Genomic DNA, 14613 nt, shown 5'->3' with positions numbered 1-14613 from the left:
ATAACAATGCCAGTGCAATCAAAACGTACTGCCATTTATGTGTCATATTTTAACTCTCTCGAACTTATCATATTACAATAGCAAATCCGAAAGTACACAAAAAATTTAAACTTAAATTTAAAACAGTCTTGAAAATCTTAGAATTCCTAGAATGGATACCGTGCCAATATCTATATCGCTAACACTAAAAAATCGTCAAAATTCTCGATTCTCGGACTGAATGAACTAGCTACATAAATAGTAAAGTCTGTACGGAAATCTCAGAGCGCGAGTTCTACTATCACTTGGCCAACTTTTTTTTATGAGAGTGGCGAAAATTAGTATCACATGAAACAAGTCAGGCAGACATCTCGCTGACGCGTTTCAAAATTGCAGACAAAAATCCTTATAGGTTTGTTGCAGGGCAATTTAAATTCGAAAATAATAAATTTCCTTGAGGCAGAAAAGCACCTGTCCACAAACCATCTCGGATTTGGAAAGTATCATCCGTGAAATCTCAGCTTTCACTTTTCTCACATGGATGAAGAGCAACAAGCATTCCTAGATTACCGGAAAGTGTTTGACAACACGTCCCATTGCAGACTGTTGATGAATGTCTGAGCATGCGGAATAGGTTCCCAGATAAATAACTATTTCGAAAACTTTTTAAGTAACGGAACACATTGTGTTGGCGTCGACGGCAAGTGTTCATCAGTGACGAGGATGCCATTGGAAGTACCAATCGGAAGTGTGATAGGATCGCTCCTATTCTCTGTATAGTTGTACATATATGATCTGACTTACGATATGAGCCGGAATCTGTAGCTGTTGGTTGTTGATGCTGTGGTATACGAAAATATGCCGTCGTTTAGTGACTGTAGGAGGATACAACGCGACTTGGGTATAATTTCTAGTTGGTGTGATGCATGGCAGCTAGCTCTAAACACCGAAAGATGTAAGTTTACACAGATGGGTAGGAAAAACAATCCCATAATGTCTTAATATAGCATTAGATGTATACTGCTTGACAGTCACGTCGCTTAAATATCTAGGCGTAACGTTGCAAAATGATACGAAATATAACGAGCATATTAGGGAAGGCAACTGGTCGACTTCGGTTCATTGGCTGAGATTTAGGAAAATGTGACTCATCTGTGAAGGAGACTGTATAGGACACTAAAGCGACCCATTCTTGAGTACTGCTTGTGCGTTTGGGATCCCCACCTGGTCGCATTAAAGGAAAACACCGCAGCAATTCAGAGTCGAGCGACTAGATTTGTTTGTGGTAGGTTGGATCAACACGCGAGTATTACGGAAATTATTAGTGAACTCAAATGGAAATTCCTGGGGGGGGATTTCGCGAAACACTACCGAGAGAAATTTGAGAAGTGGGTTATGCGGCTGACTGCAGAACTATTCTGCTGCTGCCAACGTAGCCCGAAGTCAAGAGAAATTAGGGCCCGAAAGGAGGCACATAGGTCGTCGTTTTTCCATACTCCATTTGCGACTTAAGCAGTAAGGGGTATAACCGGTAGTTTTGCAAGCGACCCTCCGCCATGCACCATATGGTGACTTGCGAAGTTTGTATTTGCATGAGTATGTAGAAACTGCTTATTTGGGACATGTGTTGGTGCCAGGATTTTGAAATTTGTGTCCAAGTTCCGGATCAGAGGAATCTAGTTATTCTTCTTCTTAGCATGCCTGTCCGCTTCGGATGTTGACGATCATCATGGCTATTCAGTCTTTATCAATTGCAACGCGAAACAGTTCTTCAGAGCTAATATTAAACCAAGATCTAAGGTTATAGAGCAAGGAAATTCTTCTTCGTCTCGGAGGTCTCTTTCCCTCGAGTTTTCCTTGCAGGATACGTTGAAGCAGCTCACATCTTTCTTGATTCCTCATGAGGTGGAGAAGCTGTTGTAGTTTGCGACACTTGATGATGCCGAACAGCTCTGGGCTCTTGTTAATTCGACGTAGAATCTCGACGTTTGTCACTTTATGAGTCCATAATATTCTCAACATTTTTCTCTATAGCCAGAGTTCAAAGGCTTGGAGTCTGGCAGTGGTTGCCTTTGTTAGGGTGCAGGTTTCCACATCGTACAAGGCAACTGAGAACACAAAGCACCTGAGGAACCGCATTTTTCTGCTCATGCTTTTATGTCTGCCTGAGTGTGCGATGCCACTACCCGAATTTACTGTATTATTACTAGACTGTGCGGCATCGGACTTCCGGAAAGCGGCTCTCGCGTGTAATAGGTTTGAATAGACACCCTATGGTGACCCAACTACTACACGGAATTTTTGGAATAACTAATGATAATGGCGCGTAACAAACTTATTTTTACGTCTATATTTGATTATTAGTATCACTGATAATCTCTTTGAAGTGACTGAACAGGGAGCACTTAATTCTGTTTGTTTGATATTGCCTAGCAGGAGGACATTATTCATTTAAAACAATACCACAGCCTGAAATCGTTTCACAATACATAAACACACATGATAATCACTTGAACTTGATTTAAGTTAATGTAAACTACACAAATTGTAATCACTGAATTTAATGATGTTGAGCTTGCATTGTGCTGAAGGCACAATGTGTACTGTGGTGGCAGCTAGATTAGATTAGATTAGATTAGATTAATACTAGTTCCATGGATCATGAATACGACATTTCATAATGATGTGGAACGAGTCGAATTTTCCAATACATGACATAATTAGGTTAATTTAACAACATACTTAAGTTAATATAACAACTTTATTTTTTTGTGTTTTTTGTTTTTCTTTATTTTTTATTTTTACTTTTTTTATTTTTTAAATATTTTTTTCTTTTTTTTCTTAATTTATATCTAAAAATTCCTCTATGGAGTAGAAGGAGTTGTCATTCAGAAATTCTTTTAATTTCTTCTTAAATACTTGTTGGTTATCTGTCAGACTTTTGATACTATTTGGTAAGTGACCAAAGACTTTAGTGCCAGTATAATTCACCCCTTTCTGTGCCAAAGTTAGATTTAATCTTGAATAGTGAAGATCATCCTTTCTCCTAGTATTGTAGTTATGCACACTGCTATTACTTTTGAATTGGGTTTGGTTGTTAATAACAAATTTCAAAAGAGAGTATATATACTGAGACGCTACTGTGAATATCCCTAGATCCTTAAATAAATGTCTGCAGGATGATCTTGGGTGGACTCCAGCTATTATTCTGATTACACGCTTTTGTGCAATAAATACTTTATTCCTGAGTGATGAATTCCCCCAAAATATGATGCCATATGAAAGCAATGAGTGAAAATAGGCGTAGTAAGCTAATTTACTAAGATGTTTATCACCAAAATTTGCAATGACCCTTATTGCATAAGTAGCTGAACTCAAACGTTTCAGCAGATCATCAATGTGTTTCTTCCAATTTAATCTCTCATCAATGGACACACCTAAAAAATTTGGAATATTCTACCTTAGCTATATGCTTCTGATTAAGATCTATATTTATTAATGGCGTCATACCATTCACTGTACGGAACTGTATGTATTGTGTCTTATCAAAATTCGGTGAGAGTCCGTTTACAAGGAACCACTTAGTAATTTTCTGAAAGACAGTATTGACAATTTCATCAGTTAATTCTTGTTTGTCAGGTGTGATTACTATACTTGTATCATCAGCAAAGAGAACTAACTTTGCCTCTTCATGAATATAGAATGGCAAGTCATTAATATATAATTTCCTTGAACGCTTAATTAAAGAACAATATAGATCTGATTGGCAATATAGTTACTGAAAACACCAACTGAGAATCACGTTGCTCGGACGGAACCGAATAATTTTTGACTATGGCAATGTACTGAAAAATCCACATCGAGCTGGATAGTAATTAAGGAGGCACAGTTCCTGGCATCTTCAATCCGTTGCATGAAGCGGCGACTGCTGGAAATTTCGACGTTAATTCCGACTATTTTCCCTTGTAATATAGCTACGCCGATACTCACTGATGTTGCAGCACATAGAAGTCACTGGATATGGGGTAATAATGAGCTATTTCCTTTAAATAATTGATTGCAGTCGAGGAATGCAATTTAAACCACAAAATTGTTATTGCCTCCAAACTTTACACACTGTAGAGAACTTGGTTTGACTATTACACAAACTGATTCACAAAATATAAATGTACTGGTAATGGCGTCGGTATAACAACCACTGTTCATAATAATACTCTTGTAAGAGAACTTCTAGTACCTTTCTACCGAAGTGAGCTCAGCAATGGGCCTCATCAGTTATTGAGACCACAATACGCAGTTGGATGCAGCTACTGGTCCCTTCATACCTCGCCTTTGGCACAAGCAACTCGTCGGAATTAGCACAGCGTTGCACTGTGCAGTGCCATGTACCTCAGAGCGGGAAACCGTACTATTTTGCCGCTCACAGACCATCTCTGTCGAAATACCGCGTCTTACAAGGCTTAGTGTCAATTTAGCTTGTAGCCATACGATAAACGAAGTCCATATCTGTTTTCAGCTCACTTCTAAATGGTCTGTTAGCAACGTTACCGTAGCACACACCGGCAGTCACTTTTACACCACTTAACACTTGTTCTGCCTCAGAGCTATGCCAACTTACTTCTGCCGCCAATATTACGCGCCAACCTGTACACTGTTCTCATTCTCGAGGATTCCCCCCACACCTAAACATTATTTTACATTACGCCAAGTTCTCTATTTACAATTAAACATACCATAGCATTACAATATTCAATTACAGTCATTTTCATATATTAAAGTAATATTACATTTATATTTTTACAACACGTAAGAATATTATTTAGTTTAATTCTTTTGTTATTTCGCTGTCAGAGTGCAGCACAAGCCAGACACTGTTTCCTGCATAGTGTTCTTTAATTTAGCTGCCACCAGGCGGAAGCACTTCCGCTTTGCCTCCGATTCCGGCCCACAGATGGCATAAGCGTCCACTTTCTCTACCGTTGCGCCTTGACTATGCCTGGCATTCACTAGACGGCATGTTGTCACACTACAAGTGACAAACATAAGGTGGAATTGATAGCAGGATGTGACCGGGGTGTGACGCAAGATCTGATCGCTGAGAAAAGATTAGTCTCAAAGTAAGGCGCCAGCCATCAGGAAGATTATTTATCTTTATTCTACACAATGAAGCAGTCACCGTCTATTGCTCTCATAGCAAGTAGTTACGTAATTAAGTTCACAATACAATTCACAAATCGACAGTGCAATCCAAATCGTAACTTAGTTCTAAGCCCAAGGTTGTCATATAAGATCTATACAATAACACTTCGATGTTAACACAGCTAGCGAGCAAGAGCGAGTGGCCGTGGTGTCAGGTCTGTGCTCCCGTTATATCTTGTGGACATAAAGGGAGCTGCAGGCAAGAACTATAGAATGGCGCGACGTCTTCAGCCGGAGATAACGCCATGAACCTCCGGCGGCCGCGGCGTGAAGCTAAGGCCGACCACCGCGCATGTGCGGCCGGGCGCGCGTGATTCGGTTAGGTCCGCGGACGTAGCACATGGTAAGTTCGTGACTCTTGAAGGCTGAGCTCGTGGAGTTGAAAACTCTCCTCGCCTTTCCGATGCGACACTTTATCTCCTGCGATTGGTTCCAGTATAAATTGGCTACTATTCTTAGATCTTTTCCATCAGTTCCTGTTTTCTTTAGTACTTCTCTCATTTGTTCATACTTCACACGATCAAATGCCTTCTGATAATCAATGAGGCAAGCAAATACACCACAACTGATGTCTCTATATCTTTGGAACAGTACCTGTACACTAAATACCGCTTCTCTTGTGCCAACTGCGTGTAGAAACCCGACCTGGTTGGGCACTATTTGATCTCGCAAATCTTGTATATGCTCTTGTTGACAGTTGGCTCATTAAACTGATGGTGCGATAGTTCAAAATGGTTCAAATGGCTCTGAGCACTATGCGACTTCTAAGGTCATCAGTCGCCTAGAACTTAGAACTACTTAAACATAACTAACCTAAGGACATCACACACATCCATGCTCGAGCCAAGATTCGAACCTGCCACCGTAGCGGTCGCTCAGCTCCAGACTGCAGTGACTAGAACCGCACTGCCACTCTGGCCGGTGGTGCAGTAGTCCCCACATACTTTGGCATTCAGTTTCTTAGGTAGAGCAATGAACTCTGATGTAAGCCATTTCGGAGGGATTTTGCCCGATGTGTAAATGTGGTTGAATATTTCTGGGATTATTTTTACTTTTTCTTTACTGAGTAGTTTGAGGAATTCTGCTTGTATGCCATCTGGCCCAGCTGCTTTTCCTTCCTTCATTTGATGTATGGCCGCTTCCACTTCACTTATTAGGATATCTGGTCTCTCTGTGTCTAGTATCTCTGGTTCTTGTCTCCTTTGGTCATCTTTGAATAACTGTTCTAGATATTTCTCCCACGCTCTCTTTTTCCCTTCCTTTATCATTATGAGGTTGCCATTGTCATCTACTAGCTTCCCACTGTTTGAGTTACGATATTTTCCTGTTGCCTCTCTGGCCTTCCGGTCACTCACTCCGTCGTCAGGCCACGAGTGGCCTACCGGGACCATCCGACCGCCGTGTCATCCTCAGTGGAGAATGCGGATAGGAGGGCCGTGGGGTCAGCACACCACTCTCCCGGTCGTTATGATGGTATTCTTGACCGAAGCCGCTACTAATTGGTCGAGTAGCTCCTCAATTGGCATCACGAGCCTGAGCGCAACGCGACAAATGGCAACAGCGCATGGCGGCCTGGATGGTCACCCATCCAAGTACCGACCACGCCCGACAGCGCTTAACTTCGTTGATCTCACGGGAACCGGTGTATCCACTGCGGTAAGGCCGTTGCCCCTTGACCTTCCGATGCACGTTAAAATCATCATACCTAATCTGATAAAGCACAAGTCCTGCACATAATTCAGTTTTTGCCTTCTCTTTGGCTTCTCTGATTTTCTTGCTGATTGTATTGTGTATCGCGTTGTATTCCACCAAATTACCCTCTTTCTTCCTCAAAAATTCGGCAATCAAAAATTACTGAATGGAATGGGACGCTTAACTCTTCGTATTCCCTATAACACTCTCATAGTAGAAAGAAATGAGTCACTATAACTAACATCGTTTGCCAAATCTATTATCAAGGAAATTAACTCCCTCTACTCTTTTAGTCGATTCCGATTCTCCATGACTCCATGAACCAAAACATGACAGTTTCTTCTGTCCTGATCTTCCAGTGAAACATCTCTCCTCACGATGTGTCCAAAGTAGGATTGGCTCTGAGCACTATGGGACTCAACTGCTGAGGTCATTAGTCCCCTAGAACTTAGAACTAGTTAAACCTAACTAACCTAAGGACATCACACACATCCATGCCCGAGGCAGGATTCGAACCTGCGACCGTAGCGGTCTCGCGGTTCCAGACTGCAGCGCCAGAACCGCGCGGCCACTTCGGCCGGCCCAAAGTAGGATTGCTTTTGTTTTAGTATCAGATATCCCAGGGAGCAGTCTGGTTTTATTTGCTCTGTTATTGACCTATTCGTTCTCTTTGCAGTTCATGGGACTCTAAGAAGCATCTTCCAACACTTGCTTATTTTTCGCCGTTCCGTCTTTCTAATGGTCCAGGCCTCACATCCATACATCACCACTGGAAAGACCATAGCCCTTACAATATAGATCTTTGTCGTTAAAGTTACATCTGTACTCCTTAAAAGCTTGTTACGGTTTGACTTTGCCTTTCTACCAAGCAGCACGCGTCTTCTGATTTCGTGATTGCAATCACCATGAGACATGAAAAGCCAAAGAAACCATTTCAGCCTGTTCTTAATGATAAATATTATTCAAAACATTTTAGACTGCATATTACGATCATGAACAGCACACCGCTCAGCACAAATATTTCTGTTGTTACAGTTCAGTAGTTAATTGATTGCGTCCATGTTAGAAGAATTATTCATTATTCAATAAGATTCACGAAACAATATTCCGCCAGCAGGTAATGTTATTCTATTATGCATTTTTTCAACATTATTTTAGGAACGCAACCGGTCATTACATGAAGCGTTTATTACACGTCTGTCACAGTAGCAGTAGACGCATTTGGGCGACTAGTTTCGAAGAGACTGGTTCGTTCTCAAACCTGACCTACCGAGGCTACACTGAAAGTGCCTGATTTATAGACAGCATCTAAAATTGTCAATACATGCATCACAGAGGGACGGTAGACAGATGCCACAATATACATTCGGCCGCTGCACCCGTCGGAACCAAACTCTTCCGTATTCTGACTGATACAGTGACCGTATATTCATTGTGACGTTTATCTACCGTCACTGTGTGGTTCAGCACTTTCAGTGGAGCCCCAGTAGGTCAGACCCGAGAATGAACCAGTCGGTTCGAAACTAGACGGCAAAATACACTCCTGGAAATTGAAATAAGAACACCGTGAATTCATTGTCCCTGGAAGGGGAAACTTTATTGACACATTCCTGGGGTCAGATACATCACATGATCACACTGACAGAACCACAGGCACATAGACACAGGCAACAGAGCATGCACAATGTCGGCACTAGTACAGTGTATATCCACCTTTCGCAGCAATGCAGGCTGCTATTCTCCCATGGAGACGATCGTAGAGATGCTGGATGTAGTCCTGTGGAACGGCTTGCCATGCCATTTCCACCTGGCGCCTCAGTTGGACCAGCGTTCGTGCTGGACGTGCAGACCGCGTGAGACGACGCTTCATCCAGTCCCAAACATGCTCAATGGGGGACAGATCCGGAAATCTTGCTGGCCAGGGTAGTTGACTTACACCTTCTAGAGCACGTTGGGTGGCACGGGATACATGCGGACGTGCACTGTCCTGTTGGAACAGCAAGTTCTCTTGCCGGTCTAGGAATGGTAGAACGATGGGTTCGATGACGGTTTGGATGTACCGTGCACTATTCAGTGTCCCCTCGACGATCACCAGTGGTGTACGGCCAGTGTAGGAGATCGCTCCCCACACCATGATGCCGGGTGTTGGCCCTGTGTGCCTCGGTCGTATTCAGTCCTGATTGTGGCGCTCACCTGCACGGCGCCAAACACGCATACGACCATCATTGGCACCAAGGCAGAAGCGACTCTCATCGCTGAAGACGACACGTCTCCATTCGTCCCTCCATTCACGCCTGTCGCGACACCACTGGAGGCGGGCTGCACGATGTTGGGGCGTGAGCGGAAGACGGCCTAACGGTGTGCGGGACCGTAGCCCAGCTTCATGGAGACGGTTGCGAATGGTCCTCGCCGATACCCCAGGAGCAACAGTGTCCCTAATTTGCTGGGAAGTGGCGGTGCGGTCCCCTACGGCACTGCGTAGGATCCTACGGTCTTGGCGTGCATCCGTGCGTCGCTGCGGTCCGGTCCCAGGTCGACGGGCACGTGCACCTTCCGCCGACCACTGGCGACAACATCGATGTACTGTGGAGACCTCACGCCCCACGTGTTGAGCAATTCGGCGGTACGTCCACCCGGCCTCCCGCATGCCCACTATACGCCCTCGCTCAAAGTCCGTCAACTGCACATACGGTTCACGTCCACGCTGTCGCGGCATGCTACCAGTGTTAAAGACTGCGATGGAGCTCCATATGCCACGGCAAACTGGCTGACACTGATGGCGGCGGTGCACAAATGCTGCGCAGCTAGCGCCATTCGACGGCCAACACCGCGGTTCCTGGTGTGTCCGCTGTGCCGTGCGTGTGATCATTGCTTGTACAGCCCTCTCGCAGTGTCCGGAGCAAGTATGGTGGGTCTGACACACCGGTGTCAATGTGTTCTTTTTTCCATTTCCAGGAGTGTATATGTACTGCAAGTATGACACATTTGCAATAAACTTTTCGTAATCTTCTTCTACTTTTTATGCAATTTCATCTTACTCTCTTTTGTATGAATGAAAGCAACACAGAGTATTACTTTTGAGAGTAAGTAATTTAATTAAGTTCATATAATTTGCTTCATTCAGTATTTAAGGCAAACTTTATGTACTGCCTTTCCTATGTAGAAAACATGTCAGTTAACACAAACTGACGTTAATTAAAGTGAGTAAACCAGCAGTGACTATTTAAAATCTGTTTCACTTTGTAAACCAAATCTATATTTCTACCAATGTAGCTTTAGCATATCAAATAATAATTATATCTCAGAGTGAACGACTGTAGAGACTTGTCTATGCCTCTTGTTGTAATGAGAGACTCATACACTACTGGCCATTAAAATTGCTACATCAAGAGGAAATGGAGATGATAAACGGGTATTCATTGGACAAATACATTGTACTAGAACTGACATGTGATTACATTTTCACGCAGTTTGGGTGCATAGATCCTGAGAAATCAGTACTCAGAACAACCACCTCTGGCCGTAATAACGGCCTTGTTGCGCCTGGGCATTGAGTCAAACACAGCTTGGATGGCATATACAGGTACAGCTGCCCATGCAGCTTCAACACGATACCACAGTTCATCAAGAGTAGTGACTGGCGTATTGTGACGAGCCAGTTGTTCGGCCAAAATTGACCAGACGTTTTCAATTGGTGAGAGATCTGGGGAATATGCTGGCCATGGCAGCAGTCGAACATTTTCTGTAACCAGAAAGGGGCCTGCAATATGCGGTCATGCATTTTCCTGCTGAAATGTAGGGTTTCGCAGAGATCGAATGAAGGGTAGAGCCACGGGACGTAACACATCTGAAATGTTCAAAGTGCCGTCAATGCGAACGAGAGGTGACCGAGACGTGTAACCAATGGCACCCCATACCACCACCCAGGGTGACACGCCAGTATGGCGATGACGAATACACGCTTTCACTGTGCTTTCACAGCGATGTCACCAAACACGGATGCGACCATTATCATGTTGTAAACAGAACCTGGATTCATCCGAAAAAATGATGTTTTGCCATTCGTGAACCCAGGTTCGTCGTTAAGTACACCATCGCAGGCACTCCTGTCTGTGATGCAGCGTCAAGGGTAACCGCAACCATGGTCTCCGAGCTGATTGTCCATGCTGCTGCAAACGTCGTCGAACTGTTCGTGCAGATGGTTGTTGACTTGCAAACGTCCCCATCTGTAGAGTCAGGGATCGAGACGTGGCTGCACGATCCGTTATAGCCATGCGGATAAGATGCCTGTCATCTCGAGTGCTAGTGATACGAGGCTGTTGAGATCCAGCACGGCGTTCCGTATTACCCTCCTGAACCCACCGATTCCATATTCTGCTAACAGTCATTGGATCTCGAGCAACGCGAGCAGCAATGTCGCGATACGATAAACCGCAATCGCGATAGGCTACAATCCGACCTTTATCAAAGTCGGAAACGTGAGGGTACGCATTTCTCCTCCTTACACGAGGCATCACTACAATGTTTCACCCGGCAACGCCTGTCAACTGCTGTTTGTGTATGAGAAATCGGTTGGAAACTTTCCTCATGTCAGCACGTTGTAGGTGTCGCCACCGGCGCCAACCTTGTGTGAATGCTCTGAAAAGCTAATCATTTGCATATCACAGCATCTTCTTCCTGTCGGTTAAATTTCACGTCTGTTTCACGTCATCTTCGTGGTGTAGCAATTTTAATGGCTAGTAGTGTATTTTTGCAGTAGTGCTGGAAGTCTCTTTATTTTATTTTATTTTTGGCTACCTCTTGTTGATATACTTCATACATGACTCCATTCATAAATGGTATACATTACCTCTAAGCTTTCCAGCACACATATTCTTCATATACAAACGACGCTAGCTTTCGTAAGGGGTGATTTGAAAATGGCTGTCTGTAACATACGGCACAGGAAAATCAATTCTTTCGCTACATAATTTTAATCTTGGCAAGGGAGCTTTAACGCACTCTATGGAGAGGTCATTCAGTATCAGTAAAATATATATTACACAACTTAAATCCGTTTATTTCAATCGCTAAACAGAATGGGCCCTGACGACCTCGCCGTTTATCGCTCTGGAACACAATCCACATCACTAAACACATTATCTTCAGATTCCGTATTCACTTTACTTAGTGTGGAAGTCACTTTTGTGTCAACTTCTAAATGCTTGCAATGCATGACTTCTGCGGAAATAAGCGGCTGACTCTAGGATCAACACCCCTGTTACAACATTTACCATTGCATCCTTTACGTAAATTCTTCTTGTTGCGAGTATTCATGTGTCGTCGGTCCCAGAAAGTTTCATCGAAGACCAAGCAGTCTTCAGGACGTCGTTTTGTGAAGCGTATCCTCATTAGAGTCCTCCGCACGTAAAAACGGCGCACCTCTGCGTAGTCCTTCACAGACTTTGTTATGTTATCCTAACAAAGTTTCTTGCCGATGTTATTACAGTCTGAAAATTCCAAAAACACTGGATTTAAATGCAACGAACATCTTTCAAATTCAAGTAAGGAAGATTGGTATTTGTTTCTTTACACATGCTGGTCAGATTCTTATCAGTTCAAACATTTACAGTTCTATGAAAAACATGTCCTGCTTACATTCATTTTCATTATGAAAGCATTTTTATATACACAGACCGATTAAATATACCCGAACACCCTTATGTAATGCGGAATTGACCACTATATGTCACGCCAATAAAAAACGAGGCTGTAAATATTGAGTTTGTAGTAGGCAAACAGTACAACAAAAGGGGCCGATCAAGAGAGCGCAATGCTTCGAAAGTGGACTAGTCACTGCAGGTCGCCTGAGTAGGAAATCCATCGGGGACGCTTCTACCTAAAGTAACTGTTAGTGATGTGACTGTGAAGTGGAAACTCGAAGGAACAACCTCATCTAAACCAAGACCAGGTTGACCTAGGACATTGACGGACGGGATAAAAAGGGTGGGGTGCGATGATCGAGCAGCCTCTTATAATCTACTCGTTTATTTTGTCAACGCTAAGCGGCTCTTGAGATAATGACCTACGCCACTGGACAGTGGGTGAATGGGAACGAGTGATTTGGTGTGATGAATCACTTTATAGCCTGTGGCAATCCGATGGAAGGGAGAATGATACCTGCCGTCATGTATAGTGCCAACAGTGAAGTACGGAATTAGTGGTATGGTGTAGGGGTGTGTTGTTCATAAAGTACTTAATGCTAAATGCGGAAGGATATGAATTTTCTCCGCACTTTGTACTGCATACATTGGAGAAACGATTCGGAGACGATGATGCTATCAGGATGAGAACGGACCCTGTCATAAAGTGACATCTGTGAAGCAACATCTTTGGGATGACTTAGAATTTGGACTTCGCTCCACACCCCAGCATTCAAGGCCACCACCTTCTCTGGTTTCTGCTCTTGAAGAAGAATGGACTGCCATTCCTCCTCAGACATTCAGACACCTGATTGAAAGTGTTGTCAGCAGAGCTCAAGTCGTCATAAAGGCGAAGGGCGGACGCGGACACGCCCAACACTATTCTCCTCTAATAGATGTCCCGATGCTTTTGATTAGATAGGGTATATTTCAGATTAAATTTCTTGCTCCCGTCGTCAGTGGCCCTATCTTGGCCACTGTGATCAATTTGGTCTTGCTGATTCTGCTGTCTACCGCGATATGACATGAACTTGCGTATTACTGCTTTTTACCTTGCAGGTTCGAAATACGAATGACCTGTTATCACAGACTATACCATAATCTGATTTGAACTGACATGACGAACAAGATAAAACAACAGATCATTGATATATTAAGCAAGGAAAGAGGCCAATTTCGCAGTGTATTCAGTGTAAAATTGAATAAGAATATCGTGAAGGTTTGGCATCTTATTTATATTGAGTTGGTTTGACTATTTTTTTTTATGTCAGAGTGACTTATGAAAGTCGCGTTTGCTGCGACTGCAGCGTCACAAGTACACGGAAAATATCGAGCAAGTCATCGACTTTATTCTGGACAGACACGAACGGGAAATCTGAGAGATTTTTTGGAAAAATGCTTGATGAACACAGTGCTGCCTTGTAAATTGTTTATTCACAACTGGTCTCAGTAATAGGGTATCTTGACAGGGCTGTACACGTAAGAGAATCAAAAAGAAAATGGTGGGTTTCGAAATCGAAATACAATCTACACAGGAAACCGTAACTGTTGACTTTAAATACTTAGGAATAACATATTTGACAAAGGCATCTCCACCTGACATTCATTGTTTTAAATATGAAATAAAGAACACAGATGATCTGAAAAACGTAAGAAAAAGTGAGTCCTCAGAATTTTAGCAGTATTTAAAATAAGTGTGATAAAAGAGGTCACAAAGCTAAGACAAAGATCCTGTGGGCAAAGACAACTTACGTATAAAGTGAAATACAACTTAATATCGTCACTGAGAGGTTTACAATCGGTGGAGAAATAGGTAAAAATCAAGCAGGATTTTAATAATATACAATTTTAATACACATTTCTTTATATACAAGTCAAAATAAGTACAACAAAAAGTGTTATAAAAATAGAAATAATGTCGTAGCGCCAAGTTGTTTTAATCACGTAAAGCCTCTAGAAAATAATTAATAGCCATAACCTAAAATTTGGTTGTTATTCCATTCCATAAAATTTAGATTAAGACTTCTAAGACCATTCCATAAAATTTAGATTAAGACTTCTA

The 14613-nt window shown here is 42.8% G+C and overlaps 1 pseudogene; it reads right to left on the bottom strand.

The window, feature by feature from the left end:
* Positions 1-6730: 6730 nt before the first annotated feature.
* On the bottom strand, positions 6731-6848 carry LOC126211333 (5S ribosomal RNA; annotated as a pseudogene).
* Between the last annotated feature and the right edge of the window lie 7765 nt (positions 6849-14613).

This window comes from Schistocerca nitens, chromosome 1, assembly GCF_023898315.1.
Source record: "Schistocerca nitens isolate TAMUIC-IGC-003100 chromosome 1, iqSchNite1.1, whole genome shotgun sequence".
Taxonomy (NCBI): domain Eukaryota; kingdom Metazoa; phylum Arthropoda; class Insecta; order Orthoptera; family Acrididae; genus Schistocerca; species Schistocerca nitens.
This window is presented reverse-complemented; position numbering and strand designations above follow the sequence as displayed.